The 19,839-nt window shown below is 38.4% G+C and overlaps 1 protein-coding gene across 2 annotated transcripts in view; it reads right to left on the bottom strand.

Annotated features, from left to right (window-relative positions):
- Positions 1-19,839, bottom strand: part of ART3 (ADP-ribosyltransferase 3 (inactive)) — a 145,887-nt gene that overhangs the window by 121,318 nt on the left and 4,730 nt on the right. The window lies entirely within an intron of this gene.

The raw sequence follows: 19,839 nt of genomic DNA, 5'->3' as shown, positions 1-19,839 counted from the left end.
AAGCGACTACCTTCGGCTCGGGTCATGATCCTGGAGTCCCGGGATCGAGTCCCGCATCGGGCTCCCTGCTCAGTGGGGAGTCTGCTTCTCCCTCTGACCCTCCCCCCTCTCATGCTCTATCTCATTCTCTCTCTCAAATAAATAAATAAAATCTTTAAAAAAAAAAAAAGAAAGAAAAAGCTTTAACTACTTTTGAAACCATGTTGGTATTATCTTATAAAATTTAACATGTGCACACTCTATGTCCTAGCAGTTCTACTACTATGAATACACCATAGATATATTCTTACATATGACATATGTCAGAGAAAGTTATGGGAACATTGTTTATAACAGCAAAACTCTGGACATAATCCAAATGTCCATAAATAGAATGGATAAATAAATTAGGGTATATTAATTCCATGGAATACCATACAACAGTGGAAATAAAATATAACTCCACACATCAACATGGATGAATCTCAAAAATAATCTTGCACAAAAGAAACATGTCACAGAAAAATATATGCAGCATAATTCCATTTATTATGAAATTTTAAAACAGGCATTAAACATTGGATTTAGGAGTGAAGACATATATGATGAAAACAATCAAAAACAAAGGAATGATGTCCATTAAATTCAGGATGGTTAACTACTTCAGAAGGTGAGAAAAGGAATGTAGTGAGGGAGGGGCACATAGGAGCTTCTGAATTATGGTAAAGTTCTACTTTTTAATAGATGGCAAGCTTAGGTGGTGAGTACGTAAGAACTTGTTCTTTAATCTGTATCTACAAATTTTAATTTTTTTTGAATACATGAAAGACCACAAATACATGGAGATTAAACAACATGCTACCAATGAATGGGTCAACCAAGAAATCAAAAAAGAAATAAAAAAATAAATGAAAACACAAAGTGCAAACCCTTTGGGATGCAGCAAAAGTGGTCCTAAGAGATAAGTATATAGCAATAGAGCCTTACCTCAAGAAGCAAGAAAAACCTCAAATAAAAAGTCTAACCTTACACCTAAAGGAGCTAGAAAAAGAACAACAAATGAAGCCTAACATCAGTAAAAAGAAAGAAATAACAGACTAGAGCAGAAATAAATGATATAGGAACTAAAAAAACAATAGAACAGATTAATGAAACAAGGAGCTGCTCCTTTAGAAAATTTAATAAAATTGATAAACCTCTAACGAAACTTATCAAAAAGAAAAGAGAAAGGACCCAAATAAATAAAATCACAAATGAGAGAGGAGAAATAACAACCAACAGAAATACAATTATTAAGAAAATATTATGCAAAACAAATTGGACAACCTAGACAAAATGTATAAATAACTAGACATGCATAAGCTACCAAAACTGAAACAGGAAGAAACAAATCCATAACCTGCAAAGAAACTGAATCAGTAATCAAAAATCCCCCAACTAACAAAAGTCCAGATAGCTTCATAGGTGAATTCTACAAAACATGTAAAGAAGAATTAATACCTATTTTTCTCAAACTACCCCCAAAAAATAGAAAACAAAGGAAAACTTCCAAATTCATTCTGTAAGGCCAACAATATCCTGATACCAAAACCAAATAAAGACATCACTAAAGAGGGCACCTGGATGGCTCAGTTGGTTAAGCGTCTGTCTTCGGCTCAGGTCATGATCCCAGAGTTCTGGGATGGAGCCCCACATCAGGCTCCCTGCTCAGCAGGGAGTCTGCTTCTCCCTCTGCCCCTCACCCCACTCTTTTGTGCACATGAGCTCGCTCTCCCTCTCTAATAAATAAAATCTTAAAAAAAAAAAAAAGACATCACTAAAAAAGAATTACGGCCAATATCCCTGATGAACGCAGATGCAAAAATTCTCAATAAAATACTAGCAAACCAAATCCAACAATACATTAAAAAAATCATTCAACACGATCAAGTGGGACTTTTTCCTGGATTGTGAGGGTGTTTCAATATTTGCAAATCAATCAGGGTGCCTGGGTGGCTCAGTCAGTTAAGCATCCAACTCTTGATCTCAGCTCAGGTCTTGATCTGAGAGTCATGGGTTCAAGCCCCATACTGGGCTCCATGCTGGGGGGGCGGGGGAGCCTACTTAAAAAACAAAAAATCTGCAAATCAATCCATGTGATACACCACATAAATAAAAAGAACAACTATATGAACATTTTGATAGATGCAGAAAAAGCATTTGACAAAATACATCTACTCAAGATAAAAACCCTCAACAAAGTAGAGTCAGAATGAACATACCTCAACATAATAAAGGCCTTATGTGAAAAACCCACAGCTAATATCATCTTCCATGGGGAAAAACTGAAAGCTTTTCCTCTATGGTCAGGAACAAGACAGGGATGTCCACTCTCACCACTTTTACTCAACATAGTACTAGAAGTCCTAGCCACAGCAATCAGACAACAAAAAGAAATAAAAGGCATCCAAATTGGCAAGGAAGAAGTCAAACTTTCACTATTTGTAGATGACATAATACTCTATACCGAAAACTGGAAAGACTCCATGAAAAAACTGCTAAAACTGATACATGGATTCAGTAAAGTCACAGGATACAAAATCAACGTACAGAAATCTGTTGCATTTTTTAAAGATTTTATTTGAGAAGAGACAGAGCTCGTGCGTGCACACACGAGTAGGGGGAGGGGTAGAGGGAGAGAGAGAGAGAGAAGCAGATCCCCCACACACCCCTGGCTGAGCAGGGAGCCCTATGTGAGGCTCAATCCCAGGACCCTGAGATCATTGACCTGAGCCGAAATCAAGAGTTGGTCTTCCAACCGACTGAGCCACCCAGGTGCTCCTGTATAGTCATGTTATAAATCTGAGAGGGAGAATCTCTTTTTTCTAGGGAAATACATGGTCCACAATGATCTTATATATTGCAACATCATCTAAGAACACTGACCTAAAGGATAAGGGAAAAAATTATTGTAATTGTGTCTCTTAATTTTCTTTGTCACAGTATACTTAGTTAATTCACTGTTCATATCTAGAACTTGATAACTAACACCATTTTCACGCCATTCAGGGACTGGCTGAGAACCTCAATAAAGCACTAAGAATACGACAATAATTACTCTGGTAATTCTGAACAAGTAATTAAAGTCTGCCTAAACCTCTGTTTTCTCACCTATATAAGCAGAAATAGATATCCTCCAGAAATGTGAGCAAAATAACTGTTAAGAGTCAGCTAAAATACTATATCTAGATGAAAGAATTAGAGATGGTTTTCACTTTTTACTTTATTCTCCATATTTTCTACAAAGAATATTTTCACTTTCTAATAAGAAAAAAATTTAAGCGAATGAAAACCAACTGTCAAAGACACTAAGTGTTAATCTTAAAGGGCTAGGATTTATGTTCTCAGTGATCCTGAAGTCATCCATCTCTGAGAAAAATCTGAACTGAAGAGAGCCATATATATACGTATACATATATATGTGTGTGTGTGTGTGTATATATATATACACGTGTGTGTATATATATATATATATATACACGTGTGTGTGTATATATATATATATATATACACACACCAGAACTTTTGTCCAATGCTAGACTATAATTTAATTGCTTATATTAAAAAATCATTAAACCACCACTGGATATATTTCAGGTCACCAAATAATAATATGTCATTATTAGTCTCCCTGCTTACCCTCTTGCCTGCTTTCATTTATTCTCTACATAACAGCCAGGTTAATACTTTTAAAATATAAATGAGATTACGGATCCCCTGGTCTCAGCCTTCCAATAGCATACAGTCTGTAAAGTTCTATATAATTCTCCCACCTCATTCGTATCATTCTCCCTTCCATGTTTCCATTCCAGCTAAACAGCCTCCTATTGCTTCTCAAGCACAGTAAACATATTCCCATAGCTTATTCCTTCACTTTATCCAGGTGTCTACTCAAATACGCCTTCTCAGAGAAAGCTTTCCTCACCAGCCTATTTAAAATAGCACTACTTCGGGGCGCCTGGGTGGCTCAGTTGGTTAAGCGACTGCCTTCGGCTCAGGTCATGATCCTGGAGTCCCGGGATCGAGTCCCGCATCGGGCTCCCTGCTCGGCAGGGGTCTGCTTCTCCCTCTGCCCTCTTCCCTCTCGTGCTCTCTGTCTCTCATTCTCTCTCTCTCAAATAAATAAATAAAATCTTTAAAAAAATAAAAAAATAAAATAAAATAGCACTACTTCTATCATTCTTGATCTATCACCATCTATAAATATATTACATATTTTTTTCATGCCTTTGTTCTCCATCCCCATAAAGGTCTATGAAAGCAGAACTGTACCTGTCTTATTTGCCACTTACTGTTGGTACCTACAAGAGTACTAGACACATAATAATGCTCAAGACTCACTGAATGAATAAATAAGTTACTGGCATTTGCCATAGCTAGACTCCTTTGGAAACTGGTACTCGCTCTAAGGACAGGACAACTTTCCAAAAACCTTAAATACTTCTTGAGTCTTAGAAGAAAGTGAACTTGGAAATAAAGAGACGCTTACTAGTTTTGTTGATTCACCATACAAGCACAGAGGGAATGATGACCTTCTCCCATTACAATATCAAACATGTGCATTGGCAAACTGTTTACTGAACTATGAAAACTCCGTGGGAAGAGAATTAAGGTTTTAAGCAGGGGTGTAAGTGACTTTCAAAAACAAAAATGTTTCAAAGCTAAGTTTAATGTTCTAATAGCAGCAACAGCTGTTCAGAGGAAGGGAAAGTCTCTCCCACCCCGAGTTTCATACTGAAAGATCTTTCAAAAAAAAAATTTGTGTGTGTGTTATTTTCACTTGACACAGAGAAGAGCATGTTGTTTACATGTTATGCAACATTTTCCCAGGACACTCAAATCTAATTAAAGCCAGAATAGCATGGCTATCTCATTTCCTAGACTCAGATGCAGGAAACTCCCTTAGTTAACTTGAGAATGGGAAAGGGGGAGAAAACAAAAAGGGGAGTTGAAAAAAGCTTAACATCAATCTGAATTTAAGAAGAATTATAGAATCTGGAAGGCTGTTATTCCAAGAGCAGATCATCTTGGGATGTGTCATTTTTAGGGATCAACAACTTCCCTAAAATTATAAGCAAAATGAATATACATGTATTCATAGTCTCTACCGGATTCTCAGAGGTCTATAACCTCGACAATTAACAGTTTGCAGAGCATTCACCTCAGCCATAGGGATACCAATTTTATTACTTCATATCTGGGAAATCCCTGCATGTAAATTATACTGAAAATACTTGGTCAGTGTGGGGATTTATTTAAGAAACCTAAACTGACCTCAAAGATCTGGGTCCTAAAGGAGACATCAATGGTTATTTCCAAGGTATTCCTAAAATTTCCAAGACCACCTGGCCTATTTTATTAATCAAAATGACATCCCCCCCTTTTTACCTCTAGGACCACTGAGGCAAAAACTTCTCTGTGGTTAGAAATTAAAGACCTCCTTTAAATCATTATATGAGGTGAAAGGGAAATATGCCTAGAATATTCTCAATTGCAATCAAGTTCAACTTAATAATTACTACGCACCTACTAACTTCAAGATCCAATGGCGCAAAGACAATCAAGGAATGGTGCCTGACCTCAAAATTATAATAATCCAGCTGAGAAAACAAAACATATATATAAAACAAACATCACCACCAACAAAAGATAGTAAATACCAATATTCACATAAGTGGAAGTGGTATGTGTAAATAAAACTGATCAAAGAATTCTAATATGTTGGAAATAATAGTATTATGCATTGAATATAGTAGAAATAGGTGTTAAATCAGATGACCACGTAAATATCACTAAAACCCTGTAAGGTTATAAAACAAGGTAAAGTTTTAAAGATAAAATTAAACAATGCTTATATTATTGCAATCATGAGAGTGAAACGAACAGAAATCAAAGTTATAACTTGCCTAAATGGAATAATGGGTAAAATTGAGACTAAACCATGAATATGCCACTCTACACTGTGTAGGTAATAGAACTTCTCATCTTGTCAATGATATTATAAGAAAGTTTCAGGGACACCTGGGTGGCTCAGTCAGTTAAGCCTTTGACCTCACAGCTCAGGTTGTGATCTCAGTGTCCTGGGATCAAGCCCTGCAACAGGCTTCCCAATCAGCAGGCAGTCTGCTTCCCCTCTCCCTCTCCCCCTCCCCGTTTGTCCCCCGCTTCAAATAAATAAAATTTTTTAGAAAAAGAAAAAAGAAAATTCCACGCAGCAATGAAGTCAACCATAAGTAGGGACGGAATAATATGTGATCTACTTAGCTCCACCTTAGTAGTTCTAGGGAGGAGCTTGGAAGACTCCTGGGCAATCAACAAGAATAATCCTGCTAAAAGGCAAATTGAGGCACAATGAAATTGTTAAAAGAGTTTATTTGGGCATACATCAATTCAAATTGGGCAGCACCAAACCAAAATGGTTAGGAACACTCCACAGGAGCTCAGGGAGAGGTTTTTATAGAGAAGACATAGAGGCAAATCAAGGAAATTATCTGATTGGGTTTTGCAATTGCCTTATTTGGGAAAGCCTAGTTGTCTGTCTGTGATTAGTTGTTCTTAAGGTTCATTTTCTCAGATTCAAGTGCATTGACTCTGGCTCAGATTTTGGTTTGGGTGCATAGGCTTCCAAGCAACATCAATGTAACAACCTCCTTGTTTATTCACTTCAACAATCCATAACGAAATTTTCAATTATAAGTTATAAGAAATTACCTAAACATATTGCTTATGAATTTAGGTCTTGAAGAGCAATTATATCTCCTGATGATGGGTAATCAGTACAAATAAATGAAATCTATATGGATACATGTTGTCTCCTCTAATCTTGTCAATGCTCAGTCATTACCCAGAAGGAACACTAATGGGAATAGAGTAAGAGAGTCAAAATTGTAAATGCTGAAATAAGTGTAAAATTATTCAGGAAAAGGATGGATGACCTACAACTGTAGTGCATTCAGGGAAGATTTGACAAAGGAAGCAGAATGTGTAGCTGTCTGCTCAAAGTAATCTAACTCTAAGTGTAACTCTTTTTGAGGAGCATGCAGAACTTCAGTTTAGCCAGGGAGCAAGCATCACAGAATCGGCATTATAGACATACACCATCCCTGTACACATACAGACTTCTATACATAGTTTAACATACCGATGACACTAAGATAATTATTTAGCTTGGAGAGAAAGAAGGACTGAGAAAAAAATACTAGAAACATTAAAATCTCAAGTCACAAACCTCAGACATTAAAAGTATATACTATATATATTTTTGGAATAAGTAAACAAAAATTAAATTGGAATTATACATTTTTAGTAAACAGCAATATGAGTATTAGTATCATGTCCACCTCTAACTAAATCACTCAAAATAAAAACAAAGTAAGAACAAATTACTTTCAACAAATGACATGCAAGAAAACAGAAAGTCTAACTAACAAATACCACAAAACCAAAGAAAAAAGTAAAATAGAATATATCCACAATGGCAGACATCATAACATGAGTTGAAAATGTTAGAGCACAATTTTCAACTGGGAGCACTACCACAATTCCTACCAGAAGTACATTGAATCTTGCACTGAGTGGCAAATGTAGTTTGAAAATGCACATTCAATTCTGTAATTTGAAAAACAAAACAGTAACAACTATTATTTTTGTAACTAAGAACTACAAAAAAATAAAGCTTATACAATCCTCATGACTGACAGTGTCAGAAAATAAAATGAAAAGGGTTAAGAATAAATTTTGTTATTAATGCTGTACATTAGCATTTGCTACAAACATAATAGGCACATCTGAACTCAAAAGAAGTACATTTTATTTTTTTAAATGCTTTATTTTCTTTATTAAAAAAACTTTTTAATGATTATATTAATTTATTTAAAGAGAGCACACACACATGTGTGTGCTCAAGGTGGGGAGGGGCAGAGGAAAAGGGAGAGAGAATCTCCAGCAGACTCTGCACTGAGCACAGAGCCTGATGTGAGGCTTAATCCCATGACCCTGATCACCACCTGAGCCAAAACCAAGAGTTAGACACTTAACAGACTGAGCCACCAGGCACCCGTTCCTTATTAAAATTTTAAGAAAATAACATGTGAAACAATGAAAAGATTTATAAAGAAAAAATTCACCTCTCCTTCTTTTATTGTAACCAATGTTGAGATCCTTCCACATCCCTCCCCCATTCACAATAACGTTCTATACATACACATGTGTAGAAGTTAGGATGCTCAATGCCTAAAAAGGAGAAAGTACAAGAGAAAGTGTCCTAAACCACCCCCGCCTTTTTTTTAATTGTACAGGAAAAAAATGTATGAAGAACATGGTTTTATTAGGGTTCTTTCAGTTGCAAGATACAGAAACCCTACTTAAGCCAGTTTAAGCAAAAACAGGGAATTATCTTGCATGTAACTAAACTGCAGAAAGCAGGGAGGGTGGCGGTGGAGAGCCTGTGTCAGGGACAGCAGGATTGAAAAGTTCAAACATCCTCAGGTCTTTGCCTTTTTCTCCTCTCCTCTTAACTCTGCAGTCTTTCTGTCTCAAGGAAGTTGATTTAATTTCCTTGGAAAAACTGGAACCATAGCTACTTGCAACCCTAGGCATTTTTTCATAAAAGCACTTAAAAAAAATTTCCCTCCAGCTCCAGGGGGAAGAAACCCTGTGGCCACAAAGTCTGTAACCAGAAAGATTTTGGGGATGAATGCTAGAGAGCCAAAATAACTGCAGGTCAGGAATGGCTTGAGTGAAATTAAGAGGATACCTATTTAGTGATCTGGGAAGCCTGAATTGAGAAAATGGTTTAAGGAAGAACTATGGTTGATTGTTAACTCTGCTTTTACTAGATATATGTCCCTGAAAAAAAAAAAGTGACTGAATTTTTGGATCTCACTTTCTTCATCACTAAGTTTATTATCTGTTTTTTTTTTTTAAGATTTATTTGAGAGAGAGCAAAACTGAGAGAGCGCTGACGTGCACGCATGAGTAGAGGGGGGAGGGGCAGAGGGAAAGGGACAAGCAGACTCTGCCCAGCAGGGAGCTTGACATGGGGCTCCATCCCAGGACCCTAGGATCATGAACTGAGCCGAAGCAGACACTTAACTGGCTGAGCCACCCAGGCACCACTATTATCTGCTTTCTGAGCACCAAGCTTGTGGGGGGTCAAATCAAGTGAGGTGACAATGTAAATACAGGACACAGGTGTGAGATAATGTTTTATTTTAAAATCAAGTTTGATTTTTGTGGTCCTAGAGTACAATACAAAAGGGGCTTTTAATTCCCAAAAGCTAACTTTTTTCCATTGCTATTTCATGACTTGCAGATCTCCTGGACTCTAAAAGGCAGAAAATAAGCGATTTTCAAAATAACAACACTGAACAACTTGAAGTACCACTGAGTGGTGAGATTAGAAGGGGATGATTAAGTAGGTTGTAAACATGGATATGTAGAAAAAGGAACAAAATCTTTACTTATTTCAGGTAAGAAAAAGTATATATTGCAAAACCTGAGATGTAATGTCCTCATTTTAAGAGAAGATATACAAAAGTAACTTTTGGAATTCAACTCTGATTCAGGTCTCAAATATAACTATCTGAAACTTACTTCAAATAAATTTTATCCTAACACACAGAAGCAGGCTTTGTGTGTCATTCCACTTCTCTTGACCTACATTTATAGAGATATGTCAAGTCACTGGCTGACCACAGAAGCAATGAAATGAAAACTTCATTAGCCACACACAACAAGGAATACCTACTTTGCAAAAATACTTGGGAAAGTCACCAATGGATGGTTCTAGCAGTCAACAAGCAAAATCAACAATCCCTGAAGACTGAATCAGATTTCTAGAGTTACCACCATATTCAACCAGTTTTCAGCAACAAAAACTCACAGAGCATACAATGAAACAGGAAAATACGGCCCAATCAAAGGGAAAGAACTGATAGAAAATCATTCCTGAGGAAGCCCATTCACTGGACTTACTAGACAAAGACATTAAATCAACTGCATTATATATGCTCAAAGAGCTAAAGGAAACCATGTACAAAGAATAGAAGGAAACTGGGAAAATGGTATGTGAACAAAATGAGAACATTAATAAAGAGACACAAATTATAAAACGGAACCAAAAAGAAATTCTGGAGCTGCTAAGTAAAAAAATGAAATGAAAAATTCACTAGAGGGATTCATCAGCAGTTGTGAGCCAACCAAACAATCAGCAATTTGAAAATAGGACAACTGAAATTATTGAGTCTGCAGAGCAGAAAGAAAAAAAATGAAGAAAAATGAACAGAGCCTAAAGGACTTATAATACCATCAAATGAACCAATATACTCATAATGCAAGTCCCAGAAAGAGAAGAAATAAAAAGGAGCTGAGAGAATACCTGCATAAATAATGACAGAAAACATCCCAAATATGATGGACTACATGAATCCACACATCCAAGAAGTTAAATGAACTATAAGGAGGATAAACCCAAAGAGAGCCACACAATAGTTATGTAATCAAAACTCAGAAACATTTTCCCTAGCAAGATGGCAGAGGAATAGGAGACCTAAATTTCGTCTGGTCCCAGGAATTCAGCTAGATAGGGATCAAACCATTCTGAACAACTATGAACTCAACACGAGATCGAAGAAAAGATTAGCAGCAACTCTCTGAACAGAAAAGCGACCACTTTCTGGAAGGTAGGACTGCAGAGAAGTGAATCCAAGGTGATATTCAGGAAGACAGACGGCAGGAACCTCCGTCAGCCACTACTGGCAAGTGATAGTGCCACAGAGCACAAAATCGGAACTTTTAGAAGTCGGCTCTGCTGAGGGACGTCGCTCCAGGGGCTAAGCGGGGTGCGGAACCCTCACGGGACAGTGTGGTCTCAGGACCCTTGGAGTCACAGAAAGACCAGGAGTGCCCGAGTGCGGCAGAGCTCCCAGATATCGGAGTGGGGAAGCCAGCTGCAGAGACGGAGCCGAGGAATGGGCTCTCAGCTCGGGGTTGTCATAAACCGTGATCCGTGGCACAGTCAGGCCACTGCTCCTCCAGCAGGGACCCAACAAGCGGCAGATCCGGGGAGACTCACCTTCCTCCCCCAGGAGGAGCGGCCCGGGAGCGCACCGCAGGGATCTGCTGGGTTTGGAGACTCCACATGGGGTCCGGTGCCAGAGATAGAAACGCTCGGTCACAGGCCGGGTGAGCACGGAGTGCAGCCGGAGACGGGGGAGATGGGAGTTGAGTGACTGCTTTTCTCTCGGGGTTCACTGAGGAGTGGGGCCCTGAGTTCTCTGCTCCTCCAGGGCAGAGATTGGGAGGCCGCCATTTTCACTCTCATTCCCTCCAAAGCCAAACGGAAAGCTTGCAGGGAACAAAAGCTCCCGAGAGCAAACCCTAGCAGATTACTTAGCCCGGACCGGCAAGGGTGGGGCAATTCCACCTCTGGCAAAGACATTTGGAAACCATGGCAACAGGCCCCTCCCCCAGAAGATCAGCAAGACCAAGTTTACCGATCAATGAGAATGGCAGAACTCCAGGGCTAGGGGAATACTACACATAGAATTCATGGCTTTATTTCCTCGATTCTTTAGTCTTTCAAAGTTAATTTTTTTTTAACTTTTTTTTTTTTTGAATTTTTCTTTTTCCCTTTTTCAGCCAACATCTTATCAATCCCTTTTTAAAAAAATCTTTTTTGGGGGGCGCCTGGGTGGCTCAGTCGTTAAGCATCTGCCTTTGGCTCAGGTCATGATCCCAGGGTCCTGGGATCGAGCCCCGCATCAGGCTCCCTGCTCAGCAGGAAGCCTGCTTCTCCCACTCCCCCGCTTGTGTTCCCTCTCTCGCTGTGTCCCTCTCTGCCAAATAAATAAATAATCTTTTTAAAAAAAATCTTTTTCTGTCTTTTTTAGAGTCATATTCTATCCCTTCATAGTAGTTAACCTTATTTTTGGTGTATATATATATATATATATAAGTTGTTCTCTCTTTAAAATTTTGGGATACAGTTTCTTCAAACAGACCAAAATATATCCTAAATCTCTAGTGTATGGCTTTGTTCTAGTCTCTTGCCTGATCATATTCTCTCCCCCCCTTTTTTTTAAATCCTCTTCTTTCTTTTTTCAACCAACTTCTTATCAAATCAATTCCTTCTATAAAATCTTTTATAATTTTCATCTCTACAGTAATATTCCATCCCTTCATCGTATTTACCCTCATTTTTGTACATACGTAAATTTTTCTTTCTTTAAAATTTTGGGAGGCACTTTCTTCTAACAGACCAAAATACGCCCAAAATCTAGTGTGTGGCACTGATCTATGCACCAGCCTGATCATATTTGATCATATTCTGTTTGGTTTTTTGTTTTTATCTTTTTTTTCTTTTTTCTTTCTTTTCCTTTCTTTTCCCCCGGTTTCAGGTCTCTTCTGATTTGTTTAGTGTGTATTTTTCTGGGGTCGTTGTTACCCTATTAACATTTTGTTCTCTCATTCATCTATTCTCCTCTGGACAAAATGACAAGATGGAAAAAAACACCTCAAAAAAAAGAACAAGAGGCAGTACCAACTGCCAGGGACCTAATCAATACGGACATTAGTAAGATGTCGGAACTAGAGTTCAGAATGATGATTTTAAAGATACTAGCTGGGCTTGGAAAAAAGCATGGAAGATACTAGAGAAACCCTTTCTGGAGAAATAAAAGAACTAAAATCTAACCAAGTTGAAATCAAAAACGCTATTAATGAGATGCAATCAAAAATGGAGACTCTAACTGCTAGGATAAATGAGGCAGAAGAGAGAATTAGTGATACAGAAGACCAAGTGATGGAAAATAAAGAAGCTGAGCAAAAGAGAGCTAAACAACTACTGGATCACGAGGGCAGGATTCGAGAGATAAGTGATACAGTAAGATGAAACAATTAGAATAATTGGGATCCCAGAAGAAAAAAGAGAGAGAGAAGCAGAAGGTATATTAGAGCAAATTATAGCAGAGAACTTCCCTAATTTGGGGAAGGAAAGAGGCATATAATCCAAGAGGCACAGAGAACCCCCCTCAAAATCAGTAACAATAGGTTAACACCCTGACATCTAATAGTAAAACTTACGAGTCTCAGAGACAAAGAGAAAATCCTGAAAGCAGCTCGGGACAAGAGATCTGTAACCTACAATGGTAGAAACATTAGATTGGCAACAGACCTATCCACAGAGACCTGGCAGGCCAGAAAGGACTGACATGATACATTCAGAGCACTAAATGAGAAAAATATGCAGCCAAGAATAAAATATCCAGCTAGGCTGTCACTGAAAATAGAAAGAGAGAAAAAAGCTTCCAGACAAAAAACTAAAGGAATTTGCAAACACCAAACCAGCCCTATAAGAAATATTAAAAGGGGTCCCATAAGCAAAGAGAGAGCCTAAAATAACATAGACCAGAAAAGAACACAGACAATACACAGTAACACTCACCTTACAGGCAATACAATGGCACTAAATTCATATCTTTCAATAGTTACCCTGAATGTAAATGGGCTAAATGCCCCAGTCAAAAGACAAAGGGATCAAATTGGACAAAAAAACCAAGATTCATCAATACGCTGTCTGCAAGAGATTCACTTTAGACCCAAAGACACCCCCAGATTGAAAGTGAAGGGGTGGAAAACCATTTACCACGCTAATGGACACCAAAAGAAAGCTGGGGTGGCAATCCTTGTATCAGACAAATTAGATTTTAAACGAAACACTGTAATAAGAGATGAGGAAAGACACTATATCATACTGAAGGGGTCTGTCCAACAAGAAGATCTAACAGTTATAAATATCTATGCCCCTAACACAAAGCAGCCAACTATATAAGCCAATTAATAACAAAAGCAAAGAAACACATTGACAACAATACAATAATAGTGGGGGAATTTAACACCCCCCTCACTGAAATGGACAGAGCATCTAAGCAAAAGATCAACAAGGAAATAAAGACTTTAAATGACACACTGGACCAAATGGACTTCACAGATATATTCAGAACATTCCATCCCAAAGCAACAGAATACACATTCTTCTCAGGCGCCTGGGTGGCTCAGATGGTTAAGCGTCTGCCTTCGGCTCAGGTCATGATCCCAGGGTCCTGGGATCGAGTCCCACATCGGGCTCCCTGCTCCTTGGGAGTGTGCTTCTCCCTCTGCCTCTCTCTCTCTCTGTATCTCATGAATAAATAAATAAAATCTTAAAAAAAAAAAAAAAAAAGAATACACATTCTTCTCTAGTGCACATGGAACAGTCTCCAGAATTGATCACATCCTGGGTCACAAATCAGGTCTCAGCCAGTACCAAAAGACTGGGATCATTCCCTGCATATTTTCAGACCACAATGCTTTGAAACTAGAACTCAATCACAAGAGGAAAGTTGGAAAGAACTCAAATACATAGAGCTTAAAGAGCATCCTACTAAAGAATGAATGGGTCAACCAGGAAATTAAAGAATTCAAAAAATTCATGGAAACCAATGAAAATGAAAACACAACTGTTCAAAATCTTTGGGATTCAGTAAAGGCAGTCCTAAGAGGAAAGTATATAGCAATACAAGCCTTTCTCAAGAAACAAGAAAGTTCTCAACTACACAACCTAACCCTACACCTAAAGGAGCTGGAAAAAGAAGAGCAAATAAAGCCTAAACACAGCAAGAGAAGAGAAATAATAAAGATCAAAGCAGAAATCAATGAAATAGAAACCAAAAGAACAGTAGAACAGATCAATGAAACTAGGAGCTGGTTTTTGAAAGAATTAACAAGATTGATAAACCCTGGCCAGACTTATCAAAAAGAAAAGAGAAATGACCCAAATCAACAAAATCATGAAAGAGGAGAGATCACAACCAACACCAAAGAAATACAATTATAAGAACATAATTTGAGCAACTATATGGCAGCAAATTAGATAATCTGGAAAAAATAGATGCACTCCTAGAGATGTATAAACTACCAAAACTGAACCAGGAAGAAATAGAAAACCTGAACAGACCTATAACCCGTAAGGAAATTGAAGCAGTCATCAAAAATCTCCCAACAAACAAAAGCCCAGGGCCAGATGGCTTCCCAGGAGAATTCTACCAAACATTTAAAGAAGAATTAATACCTATTCTTCTGAAACTGTACCAAAAAATAGAAACGGAAAGAAAACTTCCAAACTCGTTTTATGAGGCCAGCATTACCTTGATCCCAAAACCAGACAAAGACCCCATCAAAAAGGAGAGTTACAGACCAATATCCTTGATGAACATGGATGCAAAAATTCTCACCAAAATACTAGCCAATAGGATCCAACAGTACATTAAAAGGATTATTCACCAAGACCAAGTGGGATTTATTCCTGGGCTGCAAGGTTGGTTCAACATCTGTAAATCAATGTGATACATTAATAAAAGAACAAGAACCATATGATCCTCTCAATAGATGCAGAAAAAGCATTTGACAAAGTACAGCATCCTTTCTTGATTAAAACTCTTCACAGTGTAGAGATAGAGGGTACATACCTCAATATCCTCAGTATCATAAAGCCATCTATGAAAAACCCACAGCAAATATCATTCTCAATGGGCAAAAACTGATAGCTTTCCCCCTAAGGTCAGGAACATGGCAGGGATGTCCACTATCACCACTGCTATTCAACGTAGTATTAGAAGTCCTAGCCACAGCAATCAGACAACAAAAAGAAATCAAAGGCATCCAAATCGGCAAAGAAGTCTAACTCTCACTCTTTGCAGATGATATGATACTTTATGTGGAACACCTAAAAGACTCCACCCCAAAACTGCTAGAACTCATACATGAATTCAGTAAAGTGGCAGGATATAAAATCAATGCACAGAAATCAGTGGCATTCCTGTACACCAACAAGACAGAAGAAAGAGAAATTAAGGCGTCGATCCCATTTACAATTGCACCCAAAACCATAAGATACCTAGGAATAAATCTAACCAAAGAGGCAAAGTATCTGTACTTAGAAAACTATAAAATACTCATGAAAGAAACTGAGGAAGACACAAAGAAATGGAAAAACGTTCCATGCTCATGGATTGGAAGAACAAATATTGTGAAGATATCAACGCTACCTAGAACAAGCTACACATTCAATGCAATCCCTATCAAAATACCATCAACTTTTTTCAAGGAAATGGAACAAATAATCCTAAAATTTGTATGGAACCAGAAAAGACCCCGCATAGCCAGAGGAATGTTGAAAAAGAAAAGCAAAGCTGGCGGCATCACAATTCCAGACTTCAAGCTCTATTACAAAGCTGTCATCATCAAGACAGTATGGTACTGGCACAAAAACAGACACATAGATCAATGGAACACAATAGAGAGCCCAGAAATGGACCCTCAACTCTATGGTCAACTCATCTTTGACAAAGCAGGAAAGAATGTCCAATAGAAAAAAGGCAGTCTCTTCAACAAATGGTGTTGGGAAAATTGGACAGCCACATGCAAAAGAATGAAACTGGACCATTTCCTTACACCACACACAAAAATAGACTCCAAATGGTTGAAAGACCTCAATGTGAGACAGAAGTCCATCAACATTCTGAAGGAGAACACAGGCAGCAACCTCTTCGACCTCAGCCGCAGCAACTTCTTCCTAGAAACATCGCCAAGGGCAGGGGAAGCAAGGGCAAAAATGAACCATTGGGACTTGATCAAGATAAAAAGCTTTTGCACAGCAAAAGAAACAGTCAACAAAACCAAAAGACAACCAACAGAATGGGAGAAGATATTTGCAAATGACATATCAGATAAAGGGCTAGTACCCAAAACCTATAAAGAACTTCTTAAACTCAACACCCAAAGAACAAATGACCCAATCAAGAAATGGGCAGAAGACATGAACAGACATTTTTCCAAAGAAGACATCCAAATGGCCAACAGACACATGAAAAAGTGCTCAGCATCACTCGGCATCAGGGAAATCCAAATCAAAACCTCAATGAGATACCACCTCACACCAGTCAGAATGGCTAAAATTAACAAGTCAGGAAACGACAGATGTTGGCAGGGACGTGGAGAAAAGGGAACCCTCCTACACTGTTGGTGGGAATGCAAGCTGGTGCACTCTGGAAAACAGTATGGAGGTTCCTCAAAAAGTTGAAAATAGAGCTACCATATGATCCAGCAATTGCACTACTGGGTATTTACCCCAAAGATACAAGTGTAGGGATTCGAGGGGGTATGTGCATCCCGATGTTAATAGCAGCAATGTCCACAATAGCCAAACTATGAAAGAGCCAAGATGTCCATCGACAGATGAATGGATAAAGAAGATGTGGTATATATATACATTGGAATGTTATGCAGCCATCAAAAGGAATGAGATCTTGCCATTTGCAACGACATGGATGGAACTGGAGGGTATTATGCTGAGCGAAGTAAGTCCATCAGAGAAAGCCATGTATCATATGACCTCACTGATACGAGGAATTCTTAATCTCAGGAAACAAACTGAGGGTTGCTGGAGTGGTGGGGGCTGGGAGGGATGGGGTGGCTGGGTGATAGACATTGAGGAGGGTATGTGCTATGGTGAGTGCCGTGTTGTGTAAGACTGATGAATCACAGACCTGTAACTCTGAAACAAATAATATATGTTAAAAAAAAAAGGAAGAAGATATCAGGAAGGGAAAAATGAAGGGGGGGAAATTGGAGGGGGAGACAAACCATGAGACACTATGGACTCTGAGAAACAAACTGAGGGTTCTAGAGGGGAGGGGGGTGGGGGGGATGGGTTAGCCTGGTGATGGGTATTAAAGAGAGCACATATTGAATGGAGCACTGGGTGTTATATGCAAACAGTGAATCATGGAACACTACATCAAAAACTAATGATGATGATGTAATGTATGGTGATTAACATAACATAATAAAAAAACCTCAGAGACAAAGTGAGAATTCTGAAGAGGATTCAAGAGAGAAGGGACTCCTCACATACAAAAGATCTTCAGTAAGATTAACAGCCAATTTCTCAACAGAAATGATGGAGGCCAGAAAGAATAGGATTACATATTTAAGATGCAGAAAGGAAAAAAAAAAATCCTGTTAACCAAATATTCTGTATCTGGCAAAATTACCTTTTAAGAATGAAGAAGAAATGAAGACATTTCCAGATAAATAGAAGTTAAAGGAGTTTGATACCACTAGACTTGCCCTACAAGAAATGTTAAACGGAGTCCTTTAGGCTAAAATGAAAGGACACTAGACAGTACACTGAAGCAGTATGAAGAAATACAGAAAAATGGTAAAAGTACACAGTGAAGAAGAAGAGAGAGGAGGAAGAGGAAAAGGAGAAGAAAGGATGGAGAGTGAAGGTGGAGGAGGTGGAGGAACTGTCACTGCCTCAGCTTTATTGCTGGTTAGAGAGCCCACATGGAGAAGTCTTCAGGGACCAATTAATACCTGGGCTATACAGCTGGGGAAAGAGGCCACATGGAGGTGGCCTGTGATGCTATTTCACTCGTCCAGCACAGCCAAGCCTTCAGATGACTCCAGACCCAGCCACTATCTGATGGCAACTGGAGAAAAATCACTATTTAGCAAACTTTAGTGGGAGAGTTAGATATTAATTTGGAGGTCAAGAAACTTAAATCCATAATTTAGCTATTGTTGATAATGCTGCTATAAACATTGGGGTTCACGTATCCCTTCGAATCCACGTATTTGTATCCTTGGTAAATACCTAGTAGTGCAATTGCTGGACCAAAGGATGATTCTATTTTTAACTTCTTAAGGAACCTCCAGGCTGTCTTCCACAGTGTCTGCACAAGTTTGCAATCCCATCAAGAGTATAAGAGGGCTCCCCTTTCTCCACATCCTCATCATCTGTTGTTTCCTGCGTTAATTTTAGCCATTCTGCCAGATGTGAGGTGATATCTCATTGAAGTTTTGACTTGTATTTCTCTGATGATGAGTGATGTTTACCATCTTTTCATGTGTCTGCTAGCCATCTGTATGTCTTCTTTGGAAAAATGTCTATTTATGTCTTCTCCCCATTTCTTAATGATTATTTGTTTTTGGGGTGTTGAGTTCAATACGTTTATAGATTTGGGATACTAATCTTTTATCAAATATGTCATCTGCAAATATCTTCTCCCATTCTGAAGGTTGCCTTTTAGTTTTGTTGACAATAGCCAAATAATAGAAAGAGTCCAAATGTTCACTGACTAATGAATGGATAAAGGAATTATGGTATACATACATATATAAATAGTGGGATATTACTCAACCATAAAAAAGAATGACATCTTGTTATTTGTAACAACGTGGATGGAGCTGGAGTGTATTATGCTAAGCAAAATAAGTCAAAGAAAAATACCGTATGATTTCACTCACATTTGGAATTTAAGAAACACAACAGATGAACATGGGGGGAAAAAGACAGGCAAACCACAGAACAAACTGAGGGTTGCTGGAAGGGAGGTGGGCAGGGGGATGGGTTAAATGGATGATGGGTATTAAGGAGGGCACTTGTAATGAGCACTGGGTATTATATATAAGTGATGAATCACTAAAATCTACTCCTGAAACTAATATTACACTACATGTTAACTGAATTTAGATAAAAACTTGAAAATTAAAAAAAGAAACTTAAATCCACTCTTTATACGGTATCAGACAATAATTTATAGTTTGAAATACTCAATTATAGAATACCTATAAACTACAGGGCACCTAGCTGGCTCAGTCAGCAGAACATGCAGCTCTTGATCTCAGGGTTGTGAGTTCAAGCCCCATGCTGGGTGTGGAGCCTACAGAAAAGAGAAGAGAAGAGAAGAGCGCCTGGGTGGCTCAGCCAATCGTCTG

Source organism: Mirounga angustirostris, unplaced genomic scaffold (assembly GCF_029215605.1).
Source record: "Mirounga angustirostris isolate CCGP_5_RB_7025 unplaced genomic scaffold, mMirAng1.0.hap1 SCAF_2, whole genome shotgun sequence".
In the NCBI taxonomy this organism is placed as follows: Eukaryota; Metazoa; Chordata; class Mammalia; order Carnivora; family Phocidae; genus Mirounga; species Mirounga angustirostris.
This window is presented reverse-complemented; position numbering and strand designations above follow the sequence as displayed.